Here is a 17949-nt window from a genome sequence, read left to right as displayed (position 1 = left end):
GGCTGCTATATCGAAATCTGGACCGAACTGCGTCAAATTGAAGAAGGATATCGAAGGGCCTAATACAACCCTCTGTGCCAAATTTCGGCGACATCGGACATTGAATGCACCGTTTATGGGCCCAAAAACTTTAATCGAGAGATCGGTCCCTATGGCAGCTATATCCAAATCTGGACCGATCTGCGCCAAATTGAAGAAGTAGTCGAAGGGCCTAACCAAACACACTGTAACAAATTTCAGCGACATCGGACAATAAATGCGTCTTTTATGGCCCCAAAACCTAAAACCTAGATATCGGTCTATATGGCAGCTATATCCAAATCTGGACCGATCTGTGCTATATTGCAGAAGTTTGTCAAGGGGCTTAACTTAACTCACTGTTCCAAATTTCGGCGACAACGGACAATAAATGAGCATTTTATGGGCCCAAAACCATAAATCAAGAAATCGGCGAAGAAGCTTTTTGCATCTTCTAAGGGCTGGGAAGAATATCGTGGAGCCTTGGATAATAAGACGTTTTGTTTCGTGAAAAACTTCGCCTCAGGTCCTTTTGCCACCATTCAACCCACAGCGCTAAGCCACGCATTATTGGCGCGGTCTTCGTAAAAGGCGTTCACCCTACCAAGAAGCTCGCACAGCGGATGGCCCACTGATTCTGTAGCAAGATATGCGATAATCACCGATCCATTGCTGACAAGTTCGTCGGCCGTTTTGTTCCCTTTTCACCCCTTGATAGCCATAAACCCAGTAAGTCTGGCATCTTCTAAGGGCTGGGACGAATATTGTAGAGCCTTGGGCAGGTTCGAAAAGGAGACAAGGAGAGTGAAAAAGGAATTTTGTAGAGAGTTTGCAGGCTCTAGTGGGGCAATTAGGTTGCGTAAAATGATCTCTAAGGATCTCAGAATGTCAAGCTCTCTGAGGAGCTCTCTTACACGTAAGAAGTCAACCCGGAGACAATGGAACGAGCGATGGAGACGTATTTTCCAAGCAGCCAGAAAAGGGATCGGTGATAGAGATAAAGCAGTACCCATCGGAGCTGCATCTACGGAAGATCTCATACAAATGTACCAAAATATAGATGGACAGGCTAATGGGACTTAATATACTGGACATGGAAATTTTTACCTGTGTACCGACACTATGACCTAGAATCGACCGACAAGGACAAAGGAACTGCTGGTATTCGATAAGCGGTCACTGAGCTATAGGCCAAACGTCTGCGTACATGGTAAAGCCTTATAATTATTTCTGCGAAACCAGCCATGATGAGGATGGGTGTGAGACGATCGAACACTTGTTTTGCTCATATCAGGATCTACAGGGGTGAAAAGTCTCACCTTGGGAAGTCGGTTGTTTTCCGATCTAGGTGATCTTGCAGATGTGTCTCTAGGATGCGCAGGACCAATGGGTAACACACACCGCGTACATATTCAGGTGGCCGGTGTTCCGGATATACCATATATATATGGTTACGCACTTGCTCCCTCCTCTGGTTTAAAATACACCCAGTTAAAAACAGAAGACAAGAGTTTCGGCTTCTTTTTTGTCTACGTTGTGGGTAACCTCGACATGGGGACAAGTTACTCTCCTATGGAAATTTTCAATAATTTTCGTCCTATGATTTCTGGCAAAGTAAAAGGCCTCTTAAGTAGCCAATGCATGGTGCACTCACCCTTCCCTCTCCCATAAGCAAATTGTTGACAATGACCCCTGGAGTAATTATGCACACACAACAAAAGAACCTAAAGAGTCTATGGAGCAGCTACACCACCAACACCAGTACTCTCATCGCCACGATGCCTGATAAGAAATACAAATCTTACAGCATAAGCGCGGCAGCAGCAGCGACAAGAACAACCACAATTCAAAAATGAAAACTTAAAGCTCATTAATATAAATCATAATTATAAGACACACAAAATTCTGTTGTCCTCCACCACCAGCCTCTAAACAGCCTTAAAATATATTTTCCAATGTTTTCAATGTCTGTTCGTTCGTGCAGTACAACGAATATCATTTTGTTAATGCATTCTCTTCCAATAACAGCCAACAAATGGTCTGCGGCCTAACGTTGTCCATCCTATCCTAGTCTTGCTGCAATGAGGAAACTTCTCACCCTCTAAAGAGCCTAAGTGTTCCCATTCCTAGGAGCGCCTGGCATTTTAATAAACGAGTTCACCAATACTTACGAACAGGATTTGTGGTCATTGCTTTTGGGCTAGCTCATATGAGTTAAGTATTTGGCTGCTTTGACCAGCAGGCGTATGCGTGGTGGCCATGGGGAAATCGTAATTGTCAAGAGTTTCCAGAGTTGCCAAGGGCATAGAAATTTTCTTTAGAAAAGAAAAGTTTTAATAAAGCAAAAAACAAGTAAAAGAGCTTTAAGTACGGCCGGGCCGAATCCTACGTAGCCTCCACCTTGGAATGCATGTGGCAAGTACTTTAAATGACTTTTTCAAATATATAGGAGCTATTTGGACCATATTTGGCAAATGGGAGTCATACAAAAGTTAATATTTTCAGGCAAATTGGATAAGAATTGAGCCATCTAGAGGCTCAAGAAGTCATATCGAGCAATCGGTATATATGGGTTTGAAATTAGGATATACTTTTGGAAGCCATAGCAAAATTTCATCCAAGTCGGATAATTATTATGCCCTCTAGAGGCTCAAAATCTCACATCGGAAGGTCGCTTTATATAGCAGCTATATCAAGTAGTGGATCAATTGTGACCATACCGGGCACATAGACCCTCCAGAAGTCTGCACGACGTCAAACAAGACTTGGCAATAACCAGACAGCACTCCTGTTAGCAGAATGTTGTCATGCTTCTTTAGTCCCATGATAAGATATGTCCTATTCAGTAAAACTGTCACCCACAGGGCAATTCTTCGGGTCGCGATGTCAGCCCACAGCTAAATTGCGCATTTCTATCCTTCTCGTGTAGATAATGGTTCACTGAATCTAAAGCTTCGGTTCTACGGATTCACTGGACCTGACTGGTTATCTCGTCGGCAACATAGTTTCCCAGCAATCTTTGGGGGCCCGGGATTCAGTGTAGTCTCTCTTTGCTTCCAGTCTCAACCTCATATGGCCCAAAGCCAGATCTTTCAGCTGCACTGACTTTCCACGAAAATCGTGACACTGCGAACGAGCAGCATTGAGTCCCCAGTGTCTTCAGGATTTCAAAGGCCTTCGCCAGATAGACGATACACCCGTCCAGAAGCTTGTTTCCAAGGAATTAGATGAAACTTCTGCCCCGGTGCCCCATTCAATGTATACACATCCCTGTATGCAGATAGTCCAGGGAAGGGCGGCAACGTCGAACCCCTTAACAACGAAGTACTACCCTGGTATATAAGCAGTCGCGACCCATGTGGCATGCCGCCAAGCCTCATCGCCACCCCTCAGCAGAACGCAAGAATTCGTAAAGTTAAAGGAGCGCCTGGTACCTGACACTCTCAGTCATTGGCCTATATACGTTGCGACACACCCAAATACAAAATGCCTAAGATCGAAAATGCTATTCAGCGTCTCTTTCGGGATACTCATCCTTCGGGATACCACCCCCGCTGTACCATGTATAGTACCTCCTCGCTCATCCTGCATAGCGCTCAGTTGTCGAGAGCCCGATGCTAAAACAGAAATCTTCGACGTTCCTTCTCCAGTTGTTTTCGGGTGAAGAATCTCGCCCAAGTACTTGGACTCCGGATAGAAGGGCACATACACCACACATCCAAACACACTAACAGCTTTCTTCTGGTGAAAAGTACCAACTCAGTCTTATTGGTCTTCCAGGTCCGTTGGCCCTCATCCATCCAGACAGCTTTTACAATGACTCCTGAACAAGCTCCGTAATAGTGGTGAGGAAACGGGCACCCACTTTGCAACGGCCTTCAACCTCTGCTTCTCAAAAGACCATAGAATCCCATTAATAACCCCCGAAGCCCCTAAAACCTCTCCCTAAGGAGTTCTCCGGATAACAAAAGTTCTAATCGAGTGCTCCACTAGCGATGCGTTGATAATCCAGCCTTTGAACATCGTATAAACCAAATTCACTAAAAGAGGGGACACCTTCATGTCCTCTAGAGTGCCATATATGGACCCCAACTTCACATCATTAAAAGGTCCACCAAAGTAAAGTTGCTCACAACCAAATTCTTCTCGATGTAGCCAACTACATCGTGAGCGCACTATCAACCGACTGACCCTTAGTGTAAGCATGCTTATAGCCGCCTACCAGTGAAGGATCGAAATTCGTCCCTAACGCAAATGTCAAGTAGTCTCTTCAAAGTCTTTAAAATGATCAATTGGAGATTTAATGGCCGGTAGTTCTTGGCTAGAGAGTGGTATCTCGCCTTTGAGATGAACCCACTCCTAAGATAGTTTTCTTTTCAATACCGCCTACAAATTGGCCAACATATGTGACCCTACACAAAACGCTCCTGGATGTGGTACTTTCTGTTCAGTTTCCTAATCAAGATCACTTACAATTATTTGACCTTGTCGAAATCAGTCTGTCGTGAAACGTGGCTCCCCGTAAGGGCTAATCTTCGTAAACGGGAACTTTTTAGATATCTATGGATAAACGTTCAGGTCTAGCCCAGTTTTCATTTACGCCCTTCTGGATAGCTGATTCGGATTCTTAACGCTTTGCTTAACTACTTCGAGGTTGACTCTGTCGTCCCAACTTGCTCGTCCGCCTAGTCCTCATCGCCAGGTCTAGGTTTTTTATATCCATTACGAAGGATATTTTCAGACCTTAAAATCTTGAATCGTCTTTAAGACCTAAGATCATTCCAAGTCCACCATCGGTTGGTCCGTCCGTCTGTTTGGTAAAATCTCGCTACAGCCCTTAAAATTGAAAATATTGAGCTGAAGACCAATATGGCCTGGATTGATGTAGATTTGGACATAGCTGCCATATAGACCAATCTCTCGATTTAAGGTCTTGGGCCCATAAAAGGCGCATTTATTGTCCGAATTCGCCGAAATTTGGGACAGTGAGTTGCGTAAGGCCCTTCAACAAGCGGACTTTTTTAAAGGCATTCTTGAGTACCAAAATTTTGGAAAGTAGATGTCAAGCAAAGATTTGGCAGTCTCAATAAATTTTCGAAATACCGAGGTGATCAACTTTAGGGGCCTGCCAAAAGGCCGTTATTATACTGCATTCTTTTTACTAGTTTTTTCTTCGGTTCTATCCCACGGTGTGACATTGCAATGACTAATCAGGACTCCCATAAGCAGTCTACCTCTCCTTGCGAGCAGTGCGATGTCAAGGACCTTAAGATGCAATGACCAGTCAGGTCTGCTATCAGCAGTTCGAAGTGATGCTTTCTTAGCCTCAGGATAAGAGACGTTCCGTATCGCTAAAAACTCCGCTTTGGGGCCGTTTCGTTCCCCGTTGCCCTAGTCTGACAGTCTTTCCTATGGTTCGAAGAAGCTTTTTGCATCTTCTAAGGGCTGGGAAGAATATCGTGGAGCCTTGGATAAAAAGACGTTTTGTTTCGTGAAAAATGAAATGAAAATATTGAGGCCCTTCAACATTCTCTTTCAATTTGGCCCAGATCGGTCCAGATTTCGATATAGCTGTCATATAGACCGAACTCTCGATTCAAGGCTTTTGGCCCATAAAAGGCGCATTTATGTCCGATGAGGCTGAAATTTGGGATAGTGAGTTGTGTTAGGCCCCTCGATATCTTTCTTTAATTGGGCCCAGATCGGTCCAGATTTATATATAGCTACCATATAGACCGATCTCTCGATTTCAGGTCTTGGGCCCATAAAAGGCGCATTTATTATCCGATTTTGCTATAATTTGGGAAAGTGAGTTGTGTTACGCCCTTCGACATCCTTCTTCAATTGGACCCAGATCGGTCTAGATTTGGATATAGCTGCCATATAGACCGATCTCCCGATGAAAGGTATTGGGCCCATAAAAGGCGCAAGGCGTACGATGTCCCCGAAATTTGAAACAGTGACTTAAGTTGGGCCCCTCGCTATCTTTCTGCAATATGGCACAGATCGGTCTAGATTTAGATATAGCTGCCACATAGACCGATCTCCCAATTTAAGGTCTTGGGCCCATAAAAGGCGCATTTATTGTACGATGTCGTCGAAATTTGCAACAGTGACTTAAGTTAGGCCCCTCGATATCTTTTTGCAACATGGCACAGATCGGTCCAGATTTGGATATAGCTGCCATATAGACCGATCTCCCGATTAGAGGTTTTGGGCCCATAAAAGGCGCATTTATTGTCCGATTTCGCCGAAATTCGGAACAGTGTGTTGCATTAGGGTCATCGACATTATTCTTCAAGGTTCACCGCGCCGAACTTTGGATACCCACCACTTTGGGTATATATGTAAACCACCTTTCGTTAACACAACTCTTTGTCCCAAATTTCGGCGAAATCAGATATTTAATGCGCCTTTTATGGGTCCAAAAACTTAAATCCAGAGATCGGTCTATACGGCAGCTATATCCAAATCTGGACCGAGCCTTTTTACTTGTCTTTTTTGTTGCAGGCAGGATAAGTTTGAAGATGGGCCAAATTGTTGTCTACCTGGATAAATCCCCCAAATAACCGATCCCCCAGGTTAAGGTCTTCGGCCCTTAAAAGCCCCATTAATTATCCGATTTTGTTGAAAATTAGCCGAGCGAGCTCTATTAGGCTTCTCGACATCCGTAACGATTATCGTCTGGATTGGACTAAATTTTGATATTGCTGCCATATATAGACCGATCTTCCGACTTAGGGTCTGGGCCCCATAGAATACACATTTGTTACCCGATTTTGCTGAAATTTAGCACAATGAGTTCCGATATAGCCCTCGACATCCGCACCGAGTATGATCTAGACATGGCTATATTTGGATATAGCTGCCATACATACCAGACCCGTGATATAGGGTCTTGAATTAAAGTAACCGTTGACTGGAGCGGATATGTTTTCATTTGGCTCCTCGAAGAAATATATTCGTATCGCGGAATAGGTACCTATAACGAAAAATTTTAAAGCCTTTCAGAGTAGTGGGCTCAATATGGACTCCAAAGACTCAGCAGCTGTGGTGATGGCATCAGATCCTGTTGTCCGCTCCTCTTATAGGTGTGGGTGCTTCAAGCGTACAACCAGTCGTTAGAGATGGATAAACCAGAGGGAAGTACAGTTGGTCCCCAGCTTTTAAGTAAAGGTGGTGATTCCGATTCGACAATGTCAATAAAACAGTCATCGCAGCCGAATAGAAAGATGAGGACATCGGGATGACGGCAGAAGTGAGAGAGGGCTTCGCTAAGCTCACAAGAAAGCCGAGAAAGCAATCCGTGGCACAACGAAGAGGAGTATGCATTGGCAGCGTAATCAGGCGATAGTGCAGGGTGCTGGAAGAGATAGAACTGATATTCCAGGCACTTCAACGGAAGCTGGGAAGAGAATCAAACATCACGAAGAGCATAGCACTGCTAAAATGCTGAGAAGAAAAAAGAGCTCCACGATATCAAGTCCCCGGGAAGACCAAGCCAGCGCTCCCGCAATGGAGACTTCAGACAGTGTCCTGCGGAGGGAGACACAATCGGAACAGGAACGAAGTAAGTAAAGTGCACGGCATCTGACTCTTCATGAAGGACTGGTATAGCCATTATACAGACCAATTATTCCATTTTGCTTCTAATCCACTGACTTTTCGTCATGGGAGTGAGTATACAAGAGTTAGACCAGGTTAAATCAAATGCTGATTTTATGTGATTCAGTTTTCATTTCATAGAACTTTTGGCCAAAAATCAAAGTGAAAAACGTTCAAAACTTAACCAAAGTCCGAAAAAAGTCTCTCGAGATGGCAACATAGGCCATAACCATGTTGTACTCTTGGTTCGCTTACTGCAAGCTCCTTCAGCTTTGGGTGGAACAACAAAATGTTGCATGTATGCAGTTATAGTCGAATGCAAAGTAATAATAATTATTGATGATGTGCTTGTTGTTGTCGATGCCACTGCTGCTGCTGCTGCTGTTAGTTCACTGTATTTGTTGTTGTTGTTACGAGCAATGTTGTTGGTATTATTGTTGTCTTTCATGTTGTTGCTACAACAGTTGCATATGTTCACCTTTTTGTTCCATTATGTTGATATTAATGATTATGAGTTGCTTTTGGCCGTGACAAGAGGTGTGAGTTGAACATTCTCATCCAGCCGACAACGAAGACGACTACGTTAAACATTCTCAAGGAGGTGCGCATTTATTTCGCTTAATGAGAGGTGCGAAATGTTGTTGGCACCGACTGGAGGTGAAACTACCACATTTACACTTCCACTTGAACAACTTCTTTAGGTGGTGCAAGTGAAAATTGTTTAGATGTTCAATATGTCCAAGGGGTTTTGGAGTTAGGAGGGGACTCTGGGAGGTATTAAACACTTAAAGGAAAAATTATGAAAATTAGGTCCAAATACATAAAAATTGTTGTTAAAAAAAACTTAAAATAATTTTTATACCCATCACCGAAGAATGGGGGTATATTCGTTTTGTCATTCCGTTTGCAACACATCGAAATATCCATTTCCGATCCTATAAAGTATATATGTACTTGATCGGCGTAAAAATTTAAGACGATCTAGTCATGTCCGTCTGTCTGTCTGTTGAAATCACGCTACAGTCTTTAAAAATAGGGATATTGAATTGAAACTTTGCACAGATTCTTTTTTTCCATAAGCAGGTTATGTTCGAAGATGGGCTATATTGGACTATATCTTGATATAGCCCCCATATAGACCGATCCGCCTATTTAGGGTATTAGACCCAAAAAAGCCACATTTATTATCCGATTTTGTTGAAATTTGGGTCAGTGAGTTGTGTTAGGCCCTTCGACATTCTTATTCAATTTGGCTCAGATCGGTCTAGATTTGAATATAGCTGCCATATAGACGGATTCGCCGATTTAGGGTTTTGGGCATTTATTGTCTGATGTCGCCAAAATTGGAGACAGTGAATTAGGTTAGGCCCCTCGATATCTTTCTGCAAAATGGCATCGGTCCAGATTTGGATATAGCTGCCACATAGACCCATCCGCCGATTAAGGGTCTTGGGCCCATAAAAGCCACATTTGTTACCCCGATTTTGCTGAAATTTGGGACAGTGAGTTGTGTCAGGCCCTTCGACATCATTCTTCAATTTGTCCTAGATCGGTCTAGTTTTGGATATAGCTGCCATATAGTCCGATTTCTCGATTTAAGGTTTTGGGCCCATAATAGGCGCATTTATTATCCGATTTTGTTGTAACTTGAGACAGAGAATTCCGTTACGACCCTCGATATTTTTCTGCAATATGGCACCGATCGGTCCAGATTTGGATATAGCTGCCATATAGACCTATCTCTTGATTTGAGGTCTTGGACCTATAAAAAGCGCGTTTATCTTCCGATTTCGCCGAAATTCGGGAAAATGAGTTGTCTAAGGACCTTCGACATCCTACTTCAATTTGGTTCAGATCGGTTCAGATTTCGATATAGCTGCCATATAGACCGATCTCTTGATTTGAGGTCTTGAACTCCTTAAAAAGCGCACTTATTGTCCGATTTTGTTGAAATTTGGGTCAGTGAGTTGTGTTAGGCCCTTCGACATCCTTCTTCAATTTGGCTCAGATCGGTCTAGATTTGAATATAGCTGCCATATAGACGGATCCGCCGATTAAGGGTCTTGGGCCCATAAAAGCCACATTTATTATCCGATTTTGCTGAAATTCTGAACAGAGAGTTGTCTTAGGCCCTTTGACATCCTTCTTCAATTTTGCACAGATCGGTCCAGATTTGGATATAGCTGCCATGTAGTCCGATGTCTCGATTTAAGGTTTTGGGCCTATAAAGGGCGCATTTATTGTCAGATGTCGCCGAAATTTGGGACAGTGAGTTAAGTTAGGCCCCTCGATATTTTTCTGCAATATGGCAGAGATCGGTCCAGATTTGGATACAGCTGCCATATTGACCGGTCTCCCGATAAAGGGTCTGAAGCCCATAAAAGCTTTATTTATTACCCGATTTTGCTGAAATTTAAAACATTGGGTTATTTTAAGCCTCCCGACACCTGACCCAAACATGGTTCAGATGGGACTATATTTAGATATAGCTGCCATATACACCGATCCTCCGATAACGGGTCTGAAGGCCATAAAAGTTTTATTTTTTTATCCAAATTCGCTGAAATTTGGAATAGTGTACAGTTTTAAGCCTCTCAGCATCCGACCCAAATATGGTACAGGTCGGACTATATTTAGATATAGCTGCCATTTAGACCGATCTGCCGAAAAAGGGTTTGAAGACCATAAAAGCCCATATTTACTACCAGATTTCGTTGAAATTTGAAACAGTGAGTAGTTTCAGGTCTCCCGACGTTCGTCCTTAATATGGTTTGTATCGGACAATATTTAGATATAGCTTCCATACAGAGCGATCTGCCGATAAAGGGTCTGAAGCCCATAAAAGCTTTATTTTTTATCCGATTTCGCTGAAATTTGAAAGAGTGAGTAGTTTTAGGCCACATGCCATCCGACTCAAAAATAGTAAAGATCGGATTGTATTTAGATATAGCTGTCATATAGACCGAAATGCCGGTAACGGGTCTGAAGCTCATAATAGCTTTATTTATTACCCGATTTTGTTGAAGCTTGAAATACAACATTCAACAGTGACTTATATTTATTAGACCACTCAATGTCCGTGCCGAATTGGAGTGCATAAATTATCCAATTTTCACCAGTTTGTGGCGAAAGGGGGTTTACGTATACACCTGAGGTGGTGGGTATCCACCTGGCCCAACTTAACGCCTTTTCACTTGTTTTTGTTATGTTTTTTACAAATAAGCATTGGGAAAGAACTATCTCTCCACTTATCTAAGACCCTATTTATTGTGGGTATTGGATGAGGGTACCATCACATTGTAGCAAAACTAATGGAACGACCAAAGCTGAAATTGGATTGGCTTGGTCTTGTTGCCAGAATGAATGAAGAAGCTCCAGCGAAGAAATCTTTTTAAAGGCGATCACTGAGGTACACGTAAACCGGATCGACCCAAAGTCCGATGGAAATATCAAGTGGTGAAAGACATCTCGAAACCTGGTGTCAGAGATGGGAGAAGGAGCGCATAAGATGAAGGCGCTTGAAAAGCTAGTGCGACAAATGACAAAGGACAGAAAGAAGAACTGAAGTGTTTATTAGATAACATTCAGATTATGAGGTCCCTAAAAGACCAGGGATACTCAGAGTTGGTCATCCAGGGATGGTTAATATTGCCTTAAAAAATAAAAAATTGATTTCATTTTTAAGTACATTCAGAAATTTACTTAAAACCGTTAAAAAATTTAAACTCCTCCTTCAAATATCATTTCTCCATAACATTATCACCCATCGAGACCATAAAGCAAAACCTTTTTCGATACATACTCAATTATTGCCACTCCTTCTTTGCTCGTTTGTTTGCTTGCTACATAGGCGTTAATTTGGATTTGCAGCCGCACCACATTTTTATTAGGCTGATTATGCATAAATTAGAAATGCTCCAAACTAATTACCGCAAAAAACGAGTTTTTATCGATACTCCATGGAAATTACCATCACCACCATAGCACTGCTTTACTTACCCCACCTTTCCTCCCCTCCCAAAAAAGTAGGTGATCGTATATTAAGTCACATTGCAAGAGCTAATGCGCGACAAGTCTTACCAAGGGGAAGGGAATTGCTGCCAGGTAGACATTACAGCCTGAATTAGTGTCATATTTTAATAGTTTTTTATCTTGCGCGTTAATAGACTCTTAAATTGTCACTGCAGATTGCAGTTTGTTACAGCAAAAAGCAAATGTGCGTTTTTTGGGGCAAAAAGAGATCGTCCATATGAGTGGAGTGTGAAAAAGGTATTTTCCAAGCATTGGCATGATATAAATTTTTTGCCCGTTCTCTCTTTACAGGCAGAAACTAAAAATAGAGCTGGCAAAATTTTGATGACACTGTCGATACTATCAATATTTAAATTTTTGGCTGAATATCGATTGACATTTTTCTTATCGATACTATCGGCTTATATTTACACTACTGTATCACCACTGTATGGCGGCCACTAACAATCTTATCCTCCATCTAAATAGGAACGTAATAGACGTGACGTTGCCTCAAGAGCCATGGATCAACGGAAGTAAATAGACTCAAAAACGGCTGAACCGATTGTCATGAACTTTTCACAGATGGTAGAGTTTGGGCCCTCGGTGAAAATAGGGTACTACATTTTTGATATCCGAAGGGGGGGCGGACCCTACCCATACCTTCATTTTCAAAAACGCCAGATCTCGGAGATGCGAGCACCGATTTTGTAATTTTGTATGCCACATTATGGTACCAAAAACACACGAAATCGGTATACAATTTTTGGGTCAGATATTCTGGGGGAACACCCCCTCCCAAAACCCACCCGGACGGACATGTTTACCGAATTTGACAATATGGGTATCAAATGAAAGGTATTTAAGCGTAGAGTACGAATTTGGTATTCAAATTTCGCCCAGAATATTAGGGGGGGGGGGGGGTCCCCCACCCCCAAAAAATCTTCCAACAGGACTCTTTCACCGCTTTGGGCAATATGGGTATCAAATGAAAGGTAATTAAAAGCAGAGTACAAATCTGAAATGAAAATTTATTCTTTGGTGTCTGAGGGGCCTCCCCACATCCAAACCTCCCCTGCCCCCCATCCACAAAAACTCCCCCGCACGGTCATGTTTACCGATTGGGACAATATGGATATCAAATGAAAGGCATTTACGAATAGAGTACGAACTTGGTATACAAATTTCGCCCAAAGTGTTCGGGGGGTCCCCCACCCCTCCCCAAAAAAAGCCACCAACAGGACTCCTTCACCGCTGTGGGCAGTATGGGTATCAAATGAAAGGTATTTAAAAGTAGAGTACGAATCTCCCCATTGCTGTCACGAGAAGTTTAGTTGTGAGCTACCGGGCGCTTCCACATGTTGCGGATAGTGGAATGCTACATACGGAGTAGCTGCAAGTGCAGTCGCGGATAATCAGCGGTATCGAGCGGAGAGGCCGGGCGGCACCGGCTCTTGCACAAACACTGAGTGCCTATGATGCTTCATATATAATCATTAATCAAAGGCTACCCTGTTCCCGCGGCGATCGAGGAACAGGGAGGTGCCTTTCCACCCCCAGGTCTTATATACCAATTGGGACAATATGGATATCAAATGAATAGTGTTTGGAAGTTGATTAGACATCTGTTATAAGAATTTGGTCCAAGGGGGGCCTCCCTCCCCAACCCCAAACCCCTTTAAACGGGCATGAATGTCCAGCGTCACAAAATAGCTATCAAATGAAAGGTCTTTGGGGGCTGACTACGAATCTGGGGGTCGTCTCACCTAATAAACTTCCCAAAAACCAATGGCAATTGGGGCTTAAATAAAAGAAATTTGGGAGTAGAGCACAATGCTGATATTTTTTCAGGGCTAAATGCGTAGGTGGCCGCCCCACCTACATATTTGAGGATTATGGCAAAAGGGCTCAAATCTGATATCTGTTTTATGGCCAAATGTTTTAGGGACGCCTCATAAACACCACACATATATACCGACTATAGCAATATGCAGCACAAATGTGTTTTTTTTTGGAATAAAGCTGATCTAATATCCAAACTTTTCTGGGCGGACCCTCCTCTTACCCCATTTTTTAAAAACGCCAGATCTCGGAGTTGGGTGGGGCAATTTAAGCGAACTTTAGTTTGTTTGTAATAACTCAAGACTAGAGGGGCCGCGCCAACCACAAAATCCGCCAAATCGAAATATAAACCAACGATGACAATATGAGACTCAAATTAAAGGCATTTGAGACTAGAGAATGAATCTGATATATGGGGGTACTCCTCACCAACAAAAATACTTCTTTTCATACCGCACATATTTACCGACCATAGCAATAAAAGGCTCAAATGAGAGGCATTTGGGAGAAGAGCATCAATATGATATCCACATTGGGGCAAACTATCTGAAAGGCCGTACCAGCACCCCCATGAGGATAGTGGAGGGACTTTAAGGAATCGATCGGGAGAATGATGAAAGATGATCCTGTTCAAAACTGTGGTGTAGATGATATTGACTATGTGGTATAGGACTTGGAGGAGCGGATGACACGGGTTTTGTGTCAGCCTGTCCACTTAGGACATAGAAGAAGAAGGATAAAAGGCCTTGGAGGAGCGGATGACAACGGCTTTTGTGTCAGCCTGTCCACTTAGGACATAGAAGAAGAAGAATAAGAGGTGTTGGAACAATGATCTAAAGGTAAGGGGTAGTGATAACATCGAACTGTGGGACATTTATAAGGAAAGGTTCAGGGCATACAAGAGGAGGATTTGAGGATTTTGTCAGATTGATTGAGGAACTCTCCAATGTAAAGGAGATTGTCAGACTGCGGAAGCTAATGGCAAAGGACAGGTCATACATGGGGAAATTACAGAGGTCAAGTGGGGAGTGGACACGGGACACCCTGTCACATTTGCTGGAGACACATTTTTCGGACTGCAGCTCCACGGAAGATTGTCGAACTGCAGCTCCACGGGAGATTTTCAGACTGGGGAAGCTAATAACGAAGGACAGGCCATACATGGGGAACTTACAGAGGTCAAGTGGCGAGTGGACACGGGACACCCTGTCACATTTGCTGGAGACATATTTTTCGGACTGCAGCTCCACGGAACATAGGAATTCTTCTTCTATATCCGGGGAATATACGGATGCGGATGATGTTGGCGACAGACTGCTGGCTCATGAGGGTGTTCCCAGGGCACTATACATTTTTGGACCATTTAAGTCACCGAAGCCGGACGGCATTTATCCTAAGATGCAGCAGGAATCTTTCGACCATTTATATGATGAATATGGTTAACAAATAAGTACCAGGACTTTGATTGCTTCGCTTCGTGCTTCCCCGTCTCGTCGTATTTCTTCCCCTCAGTCATTTCGTTTCTTCGATTCTCCAAAAGAGGTTGTAATCGCTGGTGGGGAAAAGTCGTTTAGGCTCGAAGGACCAAATGTTTAAGTATGTATAAGACTGAAAGGCGAGCAGTACCTTTTCAGTGTTAGATTTGCTCAATTACTGCAATAAATGAAAATTCTAAAACTAATATAGAATGAGATACCAACGCAGTGATATCTTCGTTCGTCCTTATCTTTTAGTTTTTCAACCTTCTGGAAAGTTATAACGCAGTGCAGGAAGGGATTTCAGGCCGATTGGACTCTCCTATTTTCTTGTCAAGATGCTGGAGAGGATCTTAGACCGTCATATCGGAGGAGAACATAGGTATATAAAGGGCAGATCTGTGGACTCTGCATTACATCATATTGAGAGACATGAATTATTGAGTTGCCCAAGAAGTAATTGCGGATTTTTTAAAAGAAAGTAAATGCATTTTTAATAAAACTTAGAAAGAACTTTAATCAAATATACTTTTTTTACACTTTTTTTCTAAAGCAAGCTAAAAGTAACAGCTGATAACTGACAGAAGAAAGAATGCAATTACAGAGTCACAAGCTGTGAAAAAATTTGTCAACGTCGACTATATGAAAAATCCGCAATTACTTTTTGGGCAACCCAATAGTTCCATTCGGAACTATCCACCACTACCCAAATTCCATCACTCCAAAATGGATTTTGATATATGTCTTCCATATGTAATAGGATATGTTATACTAGTGTGTTGAACATAAATGTATTCGATTTTATGCGATTAAATTACAACGCATGTAATGAACGATGGTGATAGGGTGATAAAAAGCATGTTTGATTGAAATTTTATGATAGGCTGATTCGTCGGCACGATTTGAACGACTTGAAGTATTCGGTAACGAATACCTGTCACCTGGTAATCATAAGGCAATCACGAAAGAGACAGTTAATGTTTCCTTTAAATGGGGAGATTTATGGAAATTAAAATTGGATAAGAAAATATAAGGAAAATTTAAAGCTGATCGAACTACCATAACTTCAAATAATGAGAATGACTGTAGATGTCATGCTCTGCCAAGATTCCATATTGATAATTAAATTAATATGTTTTGGACTATGATTTTATTTCTTTGCACGAAATCATTGAAATCCTTTTTCTAGATTAATTGCCAACCCACCACCATTGTGACAGACACATTTTCTTAATTTTCTAACGAGCTGATGGAGAAAAGCATAACAGATTCAGAGAAAACCCCACCGAACCAATTCTCCAAGATTGGACCACAGCCAATGTTATGAATTATGTTTTCCAGAAATTAGTTTGCCATCTCTTAACATTACCAAGCACACATTGCCATTGTAGTGAAAGACACCAGAGAGAGATGAACAGACGGACCCATGCTATCATATTGCCATATGAGACAACAGGGGGAATTCATTTTAGCCATGGCAATTTAAAATTACAATCTATGACCAAAACACAGTTAAATGACTCCGAAGTGGGGAGCCACCTTAATCAAGACAAGATGCAGCTTCTGCTGCAGCAGCGACAGCATGGTAAAGTGTCTGATTTTCATGTTTAGAAATTTGTACTGGCTCCTCATAAGATTCTCTGTGGCCATGCTTTGGCCAAGGATCCTTGAAGTTGCAATCCTCCAGTCAACTCAATTCATGTCTATACGAGTCAATTGCCCGCTGGTTATAATGCTACATTTGCTGCAATAGACGCCTGTATTCAGTTTAATTTTAATTTCTTCTATGCTTAACTATCATCACCGTTGTTTGGCTAGCTCACAAACTTCTCCGAATGGTTGCTGTGGCTGCAACTGGCTGCTTAGTTGTTGCAGCATTCAGCCGAAGAGTGTATGTTTACCGCTTACATGTTAAAAACGGTGACAGCCCGGCATGGAATCGCATCAACGCTTTGTGTAATACATGAAATTAAGCAGCATAAATAGAGTACACTTTGATATCAGAAATGTATGGAGAATTGCTTGCCACATTTCTGATACTCTATTTTAGGTAAAAGTTTCATTTCTTAGGGAAATTTTGTCAAAATTTCATTTCTATAGGAAACTAGCTGAACAGGGCCCGCTCCGCTGAGCCTTATTTAACTCTCTAATATTTTTTTTAGGGTGGGGACACTTCACCCTGGATGTGGATATCGAATTCATGCTACAGCAGTCTATGACCATCTATGACTCTGTACGCCTGGTTCGAATCCTGTGGTGGTTATCCCCTCTTAATACTGTCGACATTTGCAAGGTACCATGCCATGCATGGTCATGTGAAAAATTCTCCCCAAAGAGGTATCGCACTGCGGCACGCTGTTCGGACGCAGGTATAAAACAAGGTCCCATATCGTTGATAAACTCAACTTGAATCGGAAAGCACTCGTTGATGTGAGAGCAGTTTGTCGCTGCTGGGTTTGCACAAGAACCCAGCAGGGGAAAAATGCCTTTCTTTTGAGTCCCTTATTACCGTCTTGGTAAATATTTCCGGTAAACGGGTATTTTGGGCTTGGGTTGGCCATCCAGTCACTTGGCCCTAAAGTAAATAAAATAGTCGTGCTCTACTTTCAAATACATTTTATATGAGCCTCATATTGACATGATCGATAAAAAAAGTTCTGTTTGAGGTTGGGGTAGACTCCAGGGTCTTAGTCCCTAAAATTGGTATCAATTTCTCGAAAATCAATCAATTTCCACCCCAAATAGCTGTAATATAATAGGGAGATGTTTTGGCTCCTCAAATGGATATCAAATTCGTCTTTTCTCTCAAGCACCTTTGGTTTGAACCCCATATTGTCGTGATTGGTCCAAATATCCATTTGACGGGTTTTGGGCTGCCCCTGAGGCACTTGAGCCCCATATTGCAAGGTTTTTTTTTTTTTTTTTGGGGGGGGGCGGCCATCCGCTCTTTCCCCTGAAAATAGACATGAAATTCGTTCTTTACTCCCAAATACCGTTG

The sequence above is a fragment of the Stomoxys calcitrans genome, chromosome 5, assembly GCF_963082655.1.
Source record: "Stomoxys calcitrans chromosome 5, idStoCalc2.1, whole genome shotgun sequence".
Classification (NCBI taxonomy): Eukaryota; Metazoa; Arthropoda; class Insecta; order Diptera; family Muscidae; genus Stomoxys; species Stomoxys calcitrans.
Note: the sequence above shows the minus strand (reverse complement) of the source record.